This window comes from Eumetopias jubatus, unplaced genomic scaffold, assembly GCF_037043125.1.
Source record: "Eumetopias jubatus isolate StellerSeaLion01/CBP00866 unplaced genomic scaffold, mEumJub1_p1.0 scaffold_4, whole genome shotgun sequence".
Classification (NCBI taxonomy): Eukaryota; Metazoa; Chordata; class Mammalia; order Carnivora; family Otariidae; genus Eumetopias; species Eumetopias jubatus.
The window spans coordinates 51,875,155-51,887,464 of NW_028274810.1; positions in this window are offsets into that span (position 1 = coordinate 51,875,155).

Genomic DNA, 12,310 nt, shown 5'->3' on the forward strand with positions numbered 1-12,310 from the left:
AATTCTTTACAAAATGTATATAACTTCATCAAAAAAGAAATAAAATTAGTTCATGGGACAAGTATTTCTTGGCTACCTATTGTATGTCAGGCCCTGTGTCTACCATGATTTGTTCCTAATGAATTGATGTGGGATTTTAGTGATCAGTTCTTCCTCTTTTAGTAATTCACAAAGTATTCCTTTAACATGCTATTATCCAGAATCTAACCCAGGATGAGGGAACCAAGCTGTAGTTTGCAGTATCCAGCTTTTTTACTTTTTTAGAAAATAAAGCTATTTTATGCATCCCCAGGAAAATTTCTCATTCTCCCTGATACCTTAGAGAGATAACCAAAGTTGTTCAGCTTTCTCACTTTTAATTTCCTTCCACTGCTCCAATAAATCTAACTGCAGAGTACAACTTTATTCATATTTTGTTTGACTTTTTTATTTTTAATGGAAATGCCTCTTCTTTTAGCTATTTCTGAGGCGGCTATATTGCCTGCCTTCTCCCAGGATCTGCCCAAATAAAGAAAATCTCTCTGACCACAGGGAAGCCATATTCCTGGTTCTGGGATTGTTTGTGTTTTATCGTGTAAAATCAACCTCCTATATGTATTCCAGTAGAGGGGCCTTTGGTAGAGGACCTGCAGCTGTTTGGTACGAATGTTCTAATTTTCCTTTGCTGCATAACAAACCACCCCAAGACTTGGTCAATTAAAATAACAATTTCCCGTTATGTTTCATAGTTATATGGGTTGACTAAGCTCAGCTGGGAAGTTCTCACTTGGGGTGTCTCAAATGGCCGCAATCAGAGTCTACTACACAGCCAGGGCGCCAGGGCGGGTTTTATAGCAAGTGACCTATGCAGCCACATAGGGCCCCAGGCTTTAGAAGGGCCTCACACTTGGTTCATTGCTCTGTTGTTGCTGTTTTGAATCTCTTAATATTTTTTGAACAGGAAACCCAAGATTTTCATTTTGCACTGAGCCCTACAAATTATGGAACTGGTCCTGGCTGAGACTGCAGTTATCTGTAGAGTTGAGTTGGCAGGATGTTCAAGATGCCTGACTCACGAGACTGGCAGCTGATGCTCATTGTTGACTGGGAGCTCCACTGGGGCTGTCACCTGGAGTCCCCACACATGACTTATCTGTATGGCCTGAGCTTCTCAGAGAGAGTATTTCAAGAGACCCAAGCCTTTGGGAGAGATCCAAGCAGAAGCTTAGAAGCTTGCTTTTTTTTTTTTTTTTTTTTTTTTTTTTACAACACAACCTTGGAAGACCCAGTATGTCTTGTCATTTGCAACACATTTGATTAGTCAAGCAAATCATTAAGACCAGCCCAGACTCAAGGGTAAGTGCATTGAACTCCACCTCTTGCTGGGGAGTTGCAAGATCACATTGCAGAAGAGCACACGGAATGAGTCATTGTTGTGTTCATCTTTTAAAAAATATATTCTGTTGAGGTGCTTGGGTAGCTAGGTCAGTTGGGCATCAGACTCTTGATCTCAGCTCAGTTCTTGATCTCAGGGTTGTGAGTTCAAGCTCAGTGTGGAGCCTACTTAAAAAACAAAAAAACAAAATACAAACAAAAAAACCCCAACATTCTGCCAAAGGGCTATTCTATTTGGGGCACACCATTTCTTTGCTTGGGTGCTCTGTCTCTCAGGCTTCCCTGCAAGCTCTGTCCCATTGGGAGGCATTCATTACCAAGTGTACATAGACAAGACAGCTTCAGGGTATTGGCCCAGTCTTTTTCTGTCTTTCTAATATGATTAAAATGCGTCTTGCTCAGAATCTCTTCTAACTAAGCATGTGCCTATAAGTATGCCATTAAGGAGGATTCTGACCTGGAGGTGGGTAAGGGACTGCAGAGAGACTACTTTTTGAGCTTTTGCCACACTTCATTTGAGTAAAAATACCGAGCATTTCTAGTTTACATTGATAAATCTTGAAGCTTCCAGCTTCAAGACTTTATAGCAGAGGTGAAAAAGAAAGTTTGTGGGGTGCCTGGGTGGCTCATTTGGTTAAGTGACTGCCTTTGAGTCAGCTCATGATCCCAGGGTCCTGGGATTGAGCCCCATGTCGGGCTCCCTGCTTAGCGGGGAGCCTGCTTCTCCCTCTCCCTCTACCTGCCACTCCCCTTGCTTGTGTTCATTTTCTCTCTGTGTTAAATAAATAAAATCTTTAAATTAAAAAAAAGGTTTGGTGTTTGATAATTCTCGGATAAATCCCAATTCTACCACTTACTAGGTAGATAAACCTCTGAGAGCTTCAGTGTCTTTATTTATGAAGCAGTAATGATTCTCTCAGAGGGGCTATTGTGATGATTAGGTAGGATAATGTGTTACGTGCTCAAATAGGTACTGTTATTAATAAGTCTATCACTTGACCTTGATTTGAGTTACTCCCTTTTAGGCTTCCTTTGCCCTGGAAACTCATGGTTGAGTTCTGAGAATCACTCAAATCCTCTGGGGTTACTGACTGATGTAGACATAATGAAAACAACCGTTTGGGCCCACGGCCTCTGTCCTAGAAGTAGTAGTATGAGGTGTCCGTTTCCACCTGTCAAAGTTGAGGGCTGTCAAAACTAGTAGTAGTGGTAATTAACATTTACTGAGCAGGGTACTTAAATGTGTTGGGACTTTCAATTTAATCCTCACCACAACCCTCTCAGATGGCTCTTGTGTTATTCCTAATATTAAAAATGAAGGCATAGTAGTTGGGTGAGAATAAGCAATTTGTTCAAAATCACCAAGGTGGTAAGTAGTGGGCCAGGATCCAAACCAGTTTCTCTGGCCCCCAGGCCTGCATTTCACTACTCTGCTCTATGGCCTCACAGACAGATGAAAGTATTCACATAGCTAATTCCTTGTAATCTGAGACCCCAGGCTCTTGTTTACTGAAGGATTTGAGAGCTTGAGACTATGATATTTTACTATCAAGTCCGGTTGTAGGACCTTATTGGGGAAAAGTTCCCGAGGCTTCCAATTTTTAGGCTGTTGGTATAAAGTCCCCTGGAGGATGATCTTGTGGTGGGCCACTCCCTCGTGCTTGTGGCTGGGTAGCTTTCAGTAAGGCCTCTGACATTTGGCATTTTTCCTGGCAGGCAGCCAAGGGGACTGAGTATTTCTCTGTTTTCTTTTACTTTCATTCTTAACCATTTCCTCTCAAAATAAACAAAAATAGAACTCAGGGATTTTACTGGCAGAAATGCATCTTAAAAAGCAGTTTGTGAGGGAAATTTGTAGCTGGAGAGGAAAGGAAGAAAAAGGCGATTGAGGGAAAGGAGGAAACATAGCCATTAAATGATTAACAGAATTCAGAATCCCCTTGAGCTAAAAAGGTTCTAATTTTTTTTTAAAAGCGACTTAAATTCCTCGAAAGAGAGATACTCTAAGTATAAATACATGGTCAGGCACTTCTTGATGAGCTATGGAGAATCCCTAGGTGATTATTTATTTGTGTTTTGTACCAACATTTCCCTTTAGCAAAAGTTTACAATGGCCTTCTCCTCCTAACCTTTAATCCCCAAAATGATGGAAAGCAGCAAAGAATTGACTTAAGTGTGGATCCTTTTTCTTCCTCTTCTACTCATTTAGAAAAGGTGCCGGCAGCTATTTACAAACCACTGACAGGACCACTTGGTGTTAGTGACCTTCCCTAAGGGGAAACACTTTTTCCTCTTTCTTTTTCTCTCCTCGAGCACTTAATTGCATGCTCTGCTCTAAGTGTTTTTCATGTCTTAACTCACTGAGTCCTCACAATCCTAAAAGATCCAAACAACGGTATCTCTATTTAACAGACAAGAAACTGATGTTAAAGAGGTTAAGAACTGAGCTCCACACACAAGGCTATAAAGTGGGGCGATGGTTTGATGGGAGGGCCTTTAATCCCACATCAACCCATTGCGAGAGTCAAGTTTACACAGCCCTGGTGATCAAGCCCAGGCTCTGCTAACTCACAGTTGCGTATACTGCCTGGAAGGTGCCTGAAGTTCTCACAGTATCTCAACCCTTCTCAATGAAATCAATGAGAAATTAAGAGCCTCCTTACACAGACTCCTTAATCCCTCCTTAAATAGGCTCAGGACTCTTGGGCTTTTATTCCTGTAGAAATTGGAAAGGATTCTATTTATTCAGTCCCTCACCAGACAGACACACAGGCCACAGGGCATAGTGTCAGAGTGCAGATATTGGAACCAGACTACAGTTGATCCTCAAACAATTCAGGGCTCAGAGGCACCAACTCCCCCACAGTCAAAAATCTGCATATAATTTTTGACTTCCCCAAAACTTAACTACTAAGAGCTTACTGTTAACAGGAAGCCTTACTGATAACACAAAAAGTTGATTAACATGTGTTTTGTATATGTATTATGTACTGTATTCTTAAAATAAAGCTGAAGAAAATGTTAAGAAAATCATAAAGAAAATACATTTATAGTACTATACTGTAGTTAATGAAAAAAAATTCACATGTAAGTGGACCTACACAGTTCAAACCTGTGTAGTTCAAGGGTCAACTGTACTTGGTTTGAATTGTGGTTTTGCCATTTACTTGCTCAAGGTCACACCACTTGTTATTGAAACTTTCTGTCCGTCAGGTTTCCTGTGTAAAATGGGTTAATGATACCACTGACCTCACAAAGCTATTATGAGTTTTAAACGAGTTCATCCATATTAAATATTTAGAACTGTGCCCGGCATGTTGTAAATGCTCAAAATGCCTGAAGTATCACTGAAGAGATATTTAGGATATAGAAATATGCTAGGCACGAGAAATAAGAGTTTAAATCCTATGGGATATAAGGGGCACATTATTCAATAGGGAGATTTATGTGCTAAGCACCAGAACTTGGGGGCATAACAGCTAAACTCAACAGCCCCACTGCAAAGATTTACAAACTACTGGACGAGGTAAATAGACAGTGCTAATGCAGTGTGGTGAGTAGTGTAAATGAGGTAGAAAGGGGTAATATAAGAGCACATGGTAGGGCAGGGGGACATTATGTTTATGGGTCAGAGGAGGCTTCTTACGGGAAGTGAACTCAAGATGAGACCTGGTGGATGAGAAGGAATTTGCCACGTGAATTCTTGGAACAGCGTGTGGCTTGTAAGGTATCTAAAGGATATGGAGCATGAGCATGTGCATGGGGTAGAGTGAGTTAGTCCCATAGGGTTTGAGGGTTAGGGTGCATGGGGTGGGAGGCTGTAAAGAAGGTAGTACCAGATTATCAAAGGCCTCCAGTGCTTTGCTGAGGGTTCTGGACTTTATCCTATATATAATAGGGGAAGAGCTGTCAAGCCTAGGAATGACATGATCTGCAATACAGACCAGATGAAATTTGAAGTCAAGGCCACCAGATAGAGTGATACTCCTAGATACTGTGCATTGGAGTGCTGGTCATGGCGGGGCGGGAGGGCGGGGGAGTGGGATGTCTGGGAGATAATGGGAAGAACTATTAGAAGGTAATGACTGATTAGAGCAGAATGGAAAGGCAATAATACTGTACATTGCTTTCAAAAATGTTACCCTTCTAGCCATTACGGATACTTAGAAAAAAATTGAAAAGTACTGGTGGCATAACAGAAGGAACATGAGTTTGGAGCTGGATGAAATTGAATTCAAATTCAGTTTTATCATTTGTTGGTTTCACATTTAGTGTGGATGAGAATCCCCCCTCAAAGTTTGTTATATGATAATATAATATGTGCAAAGCACCTAGTACAGTGCCTGGCACATAGTAAGCACTCAGAACACGACAGTTGTGAGTTTATGGGATTAGAAAACAAGATATGATCAGGGGTTTATGCCAGACAGCAATGGTTCTTAGTCTTTTGAATGTCTTAGATGCTTACTATTAAAAAATTTTTTTGAGATATAATTCACATACCATCAAGTCACCCATTTAGTTTACAATTCAATATTTTTCCATATATTTACAGACTTCTACAACCATCACCACAATCTAATTTTAGAACATTTTAATCACCCCTAAAAGAAACTCCATACCCATAAGTAGTCACTGCCCAGTCTTCCCCACGTCTCCTCCACAGCCCTAGGCAGCCACTAATCTACTTACTATCTCTATAGATTTGCTCTTAAATGCTTCAGAAGATCTGATGAAAGTAACCTCTACCCTGGGAATATGCAAAATTTTGTATGCAATTTCTTGGCAATCAGAGACTCCAGATTAAAATTTAAAAGGAATACCCTTAATAAACTCAAACAGAATTTCTACAAAGTTGGCACTAGAGAAAGGAAGAACCTCCCAGTGGTGGTGGTGGGCCGCAAGAGCTCGTAGCCCTCACACCCAGATCTGTGCCTAACCTGAGATTTCTGCATACACGAAACTTGCTCCAAAGTTTTTTGTTTGTTTGTTTTTTTAATTAAAGATTTTATTTATTGTTTTTGACAGAGACACAGCGAGAGAGGGAACACAAGCAGGGGGAGAGGGAGAGAGAGAAGCAGGCTTCCCGCTGAGCAGGGAGCCCGATGTGGGGCTCCATCCCAGTGTCCTGGGATCATGACCTGAGCCAAAGGCAGATGCTTAACGACTAAGCCACCCAGGCGCCCCTGCTCCGAAGTTTCTACATATAATCTCCTCCTGTGAACATTAACCATGGAGGCTTCATCTCCTTCACCCTTACCGTTTGTTTCCTTGGGAACTGCAGAAACCTAAGAGATTCCAGCTAGCAATCAAGAGTAGTTATCACTGAAGATCAGCCAAAGCTATTGAGATAATAGCTATCATTTATTAAGTGTTTATTATGGTTGAGCATTGTGCTTATAATTATCTCTCCTAATTTTTCAGTTTTAGGGATAACACCCAGATATATTCTATCTCAGCTCTATGGTAACTCCTGATAAATATGATATCACTATGAAGAAGGCTTTTGCCGACAATTTTTGTTTGGTGTTGTTGCCTCTAATCCACTTCACAGAAGCCAACAACAGTTGGAGTATGGAGAGGGGGTGACCTTCTCTTAGTTAAAAAAAAAAAAAAAAAAGCAATGCTTAAGTTCCCATTAGATCAAGAAGAAATGCCTTAAGTTCCCCTTAAGGTGGATCAAGTAGGGAATGCCTTTGTCCTCAATGCCTAAGGCATCAGGTTAAAATTCAAGAATGTGTTGATCCGGCCTCTTTAGAATAACAAACACTAATTTTGATTACAGAATATTTTCCTCATTTAAATTTTAAACTTTATTACCACATTAGTTGAGGATTCCTCTTTAAATAGGAAACTGGAGGCATACACAGTCTTAATTAAGTTTGTATTCACGTCAGGAACTATTTTCCAGTTTGTCATCCCAAACGTGCTCATTTGCCTATAGACTCTCAGAGATATTTGGTTTTACTCTTGTTTTTTATCTTGGAAACTACAAGCTACTTCCTACCTCTTGGTGTCTTGCTCACTGTTCCTTCTGTTTTGTTTTGTTGTGTTTTCAAATCATTGCAAAGCTGGTGCTATTGGTCATTGATTCAGACCTCAGCTCAAAGACTTTCCGACCATGTAATCCAAAAAGTTGACCCTCCCTCATATTACACTCTCACTTATCATTCTGAAAATAATCTTAGTGATGTATCTATTTGCTTGTTTTTTCTTTGTTTCTTTCCACCAGTGTGTACACTCCATGAAAATGAAAGCCTTGCCTGTTTTGTTCACCACAGAATTCTCAGGGCTCCGTATAGTGCTTGACACACAGCTGGGTATTTATTTAATAAATAATTGTTGAATTAAGTGTCTATTCTTAGAATGAACAGATAGTATTAAGTGTGAACCATATTTTCTATTTTCAAAGGGGTTTAGACAGATGCATTTGGAACTTCATTGGATGTATTTAAGCCTAAAAACTTGCTATTTATCGTAATGTCCAAAATAAAAATTTTGTAAATAAGATGAATAATAACAGTATCTTGTTTTTCTTCTAAAGTTCTTCTTTTTGGTTTGACATATTCAAAATTAATTTAAATTAAAAGTGGGGGGAACACCTGGGTGGCTCAGTCAGTTAAGCGTCCAACTCTTGATTTTGGCTCAGGTCTCGATCTCAGGGTGGTGAGTTCAAGCCCCACATTGGGCTCTGCGCTGAGTGTGGAGCCTACTTAAAAAAATAAAATAAAATAAAATTTGAAAAAAAGGAAGGGGAATACACGAAACAAAAAATTATTTTTAAATGGTTGATAGGCCTAAATGTAAAAGCTAAAACTATAAAAAAATCTATAAAACTTTTAGAAGAAGACATAGATGAAAATAGATAAAAGAAGACATAGACACAGATGTAAATCTTTGTGCTTTGGGGTTAGGCAAAGTCATGTTAGATGTGACAACAAAAGTACAAGTGACAAAAGAAAAATGGATAAATTGGACTTCACCACAAAAGACCACATCGAATTAAAAGCTTTTATGCTGTAAAGGTTACTGCCAAGAAAGTGAAAAGTCAGCCCACAAAATGGGATAAAACATTTACAAATCATATAACTGATAAGGCACTTGAAATCTAGAATATATGAAGAATTCTTATAACTTGATAATGAAAAGATAAGTATACCAGATAGAACCTAAATAGATTTTCTCCAAAGAAGATACAAAAATGGCCAATAAGCACATGAAGAGATGGTCAACATCATTAGCCATTAGGGAAATACAAATCAAAGCTCCAGTGAAATAGCACCTCACACTCACTAGGATGGCTACAGTCAAAAAGACAGACAAAGCAAGCATTCGTGAGGATGTGGAGACATTAGAACCCTCATAATTGCTGGTGGGATTGTAACATGATGCAACCTCTTTGGAAAACAGTTTGGATCCTCAAAATGTTAAACATAAAGTTACCATATAATCCAGCAACTCCATTCCTAGATATATATACAAGAGAAATGAAAACATGTCCACACAAGCCCTGTAAGCAAATATTCACAACAACATTACTTATAATAGTCCCAAAACAGAAACAGTTCAAATGTTCATCAACTGGTAAATGGATGATTAAAATGTAGTCTATCTGTATAATGGAATATTATTCAGTCAAAATAAAGTACTAATACATACTACAATATGAGTGAACCCAGAAAACATTATGCTAAGTGAAAGAAGCCAGTCACAAAAGACCACATGTTATATAATTCCTATATAAGATGTCCTGAATAGGTAAATCTGAGACAGAAAGTAGATAAGTGGTTGCCTAGGGTTGCGGGTGGAGGGAATGGGGAGTGATTGTTAATTGGTATTGTTTTCTTTTTGGGGTGATAAAAATGTTCTAAAATCAGCTAGTAGTGATAGTTGCATAACTCTGTGAGTATACCAAAAACCTTTGAATAGAACCCTTCAGACGGGTGGATTATATACGGCGTATGAATTATATCTCAGTAAATTTTTTTTTAAGAGTACAATGCAGGAGAATAAAAGGAAGGGAAGTTTAAAATTAAGAGGATCAAACTTCAAAGTAAGTTTTGAGGTGGCAAAATAGAGAGTGTAATATTTCTATTTTTAGCCTTGATATTCTAACTTTAGCAAGAGCACAGACTTGCAATTTTATACTTAGCATTGCATTCTCAGACACAGAGGATTTGCCCCTTTCTCCAAAAGTACCATCTTTATTGCTTTTGTTTTAAAAATGCACAATGTATTTAGAGTGCACTAAAAATTAGAGCCTTTTATTTACATTTATGTGTTGCCTATATCTAGTGCCCCCAAAGTGTTATAATAATAGTTTTACTTTGCTAAAATGTAATAGCAATATAAAGTTGAAAGACTTTGTTCCCTCTGCCATGTCCCTCACGAGTGTAATAGTTGGGTGCCCAGGCTGTGAGGTCAGACTTCCTGAACTGTTCCAGGCAAGGTGAACTTGGGAGAGGCAGTTAACCTCAGTTTCCCCATATGTAAAAGGGAGGTAGAGGTCATGATACTATTTACTTCATAATGTTGTTCTGAGAATTAAAGGAAATAATGCATGTGAGGAACTTAGCACAAGATGTCAAGAGCATCTTAAATGCTCCAATTACAGTAGTTGTAAGCAATTATTATTTTAATTTAACAACAATGATAAGTGATTGAGATTATTAAGAAATGGGTAGAAACAAGTTGTAATGTGGTTGAGAACTGAGTATTAAAATCCTTACAGTGAGGACTGGAAGGATGTATAATATTCTTATTCTCAGTTTCGTTAACATTAGGTAACTGCATTCAACATTTTAAACGAGATATTTGGGTAGTTTTCAGGATTTATCGCTAGAAAACTCTTTAGAGAGCTTGCTAAAGATACAACTTTGAAGTTGTATGAATATTTTTCAGAGAACAACATGTGATTCAAGCATTGCTAGAGTCCTGATATTTTAGGCTACGTTGCTGATCAGTGGTGTCTTATCACTTGTCACTTTACAACTCAAGCCTTTGATTTGTAACAGATTTGCCAAAAAGTCTCCTTTCCTCCTCCCTTGAGGTTTATTCAGCCAATATTTTTCTCTATGGAGAGCAGCAGGAACTTCTAACTATTTTCAAGGACTATTTTAACTTCTTAGGAGAAGGAAACATTAGTGAAAATAATTACTTATAAAATAATAACTGATTGTGAGGTGTGAAAGAATTGCCGTTTTGAGCTTTGTTTGTATACTTTAAAAGTGGGCTTTAAAACCTTCCCAGATTAACCAAAATTCCAGGAGAGAAGAAAGGGAGAGAAGGAAGTTGAAAGTACTTAGAAATTTCTCCCCTTTTCCTCAAATGTTTATCCTTATTTTTATATTAGTAGGTAAAATTCTCTAAGGAGCATAAGTAAACCTCAGAAACTCATAGCCACACAATTCCCCTCTGTGTAGCTTACTGTAAATATTCTTATTGTAATAACACTTGGTGGTCATAAAGATCTGTTTGAGGAAACAGAGGATCTGTACATAAGATAAAAATTACTAAGGATAGGCCTACCCCATGCCCCAGTTAGTGTCTCTTTGTACTTCATTTTCCTCACCTTAAAAAGGGAATACGTGAACTTTCTCAGAGAGTTGATAAAAGAGTGAAATGGAATCAAACATGTAAAGTGCACCAAGTGCATAGTAAAATGTCAAGTTTTTGCTCTCATTATTGTTGTTGTGGCAGTGGCCAGAAAGAGGTAAAGAGGAGCTGTAGCAGATGTCTCAAAGATGCAAATGTTAACAGGCCATGGTAAAGAGGAAGGGTTTGTTAAAGCATGGACATTGCCCTTGAGGTATTTTCAAAGGGGCATAAAGAGTACTGTCAAAAACTCCTTGTCTTTTGTCTTGGTGGGAGCCACAAGAATCAGAGCTTGTGGAAGGGGGTGGGATGTGTGTGTGTAGAACGGGAGTGTGTGTAGCAGGGACTGAGGCAACAGAGAAATAAGTGACTTTGAGGAGTGGGGCTGGTGTTAGAAACTAGAAAACTACCAGGCTTGCTGCCACATGCCTGAGCTATGACTCTTTTATTTTCCCTGTTAAGGAATTGATTTAAAATCTCAGAAATTGGTAAGATTATATTCAGCCATGTTTACATACCCTGCCTGACATGCAACAATATTTAAATCTTATTAAAGATTGGAAATAATTAATACTGGACTGACTTCTATCAGAAGGCAGAGTTTGGATTTAAAAGTTGATGTTAACAGTCTCACTGTGGAGTTAGAAGACTGGGTTACCTCCTCGTATTAGCACTTAAAGAGGTGTGAACTTGGTAACTCATTTCACCTCTGAAATGGTTTCATCAGCTGTGAAAAGAGGAAACTACCTACCTAACAAGTTGTTGTTGAGATTAAGATTATTCATAGCACCTGGAACATAGAGATGCATTTTTTACTTTGTGTAAATGGGAAAAGGTTGAAAAATTATGGTGATATATTTAAACACTTAAGAGTGTTACCAAATATATTTGAATGTGTACTGACATCTATTACCTTAATGGACCTTAATATTCTCAATTAATATCAATGCTTTTAGTAACGGCAATTAATTTGCTGACATATTTTCCTCCCCTCACTGCATCTGTCAGCACCCTGCACACTCGGATGCTTTAAAATGTTATTTCTTGAGCACATTTTACTAACACCTAATCCTTAGCTTGCCGGACACTAATGGACAATTGGATTGACTTCCCTAAAGCACCCATCGCAACACCCAGGAAAGGCGCGCAACACTCCCCTGCGATAGTTCAACCTGTCTTTTCGATTAATTCTGCTAACCGAGCTCGTATCCCCGCGAGAGAAAGCGTATTCCTCCTCACATTAAACAGAAGAGTCTCGATTCATTATTGGCGGTGCAAGAGGGCGACTCCAGCACCTGGGCAGCTAGGGACTTGGAACAGATCGGGACCTGCCATCGGGAGG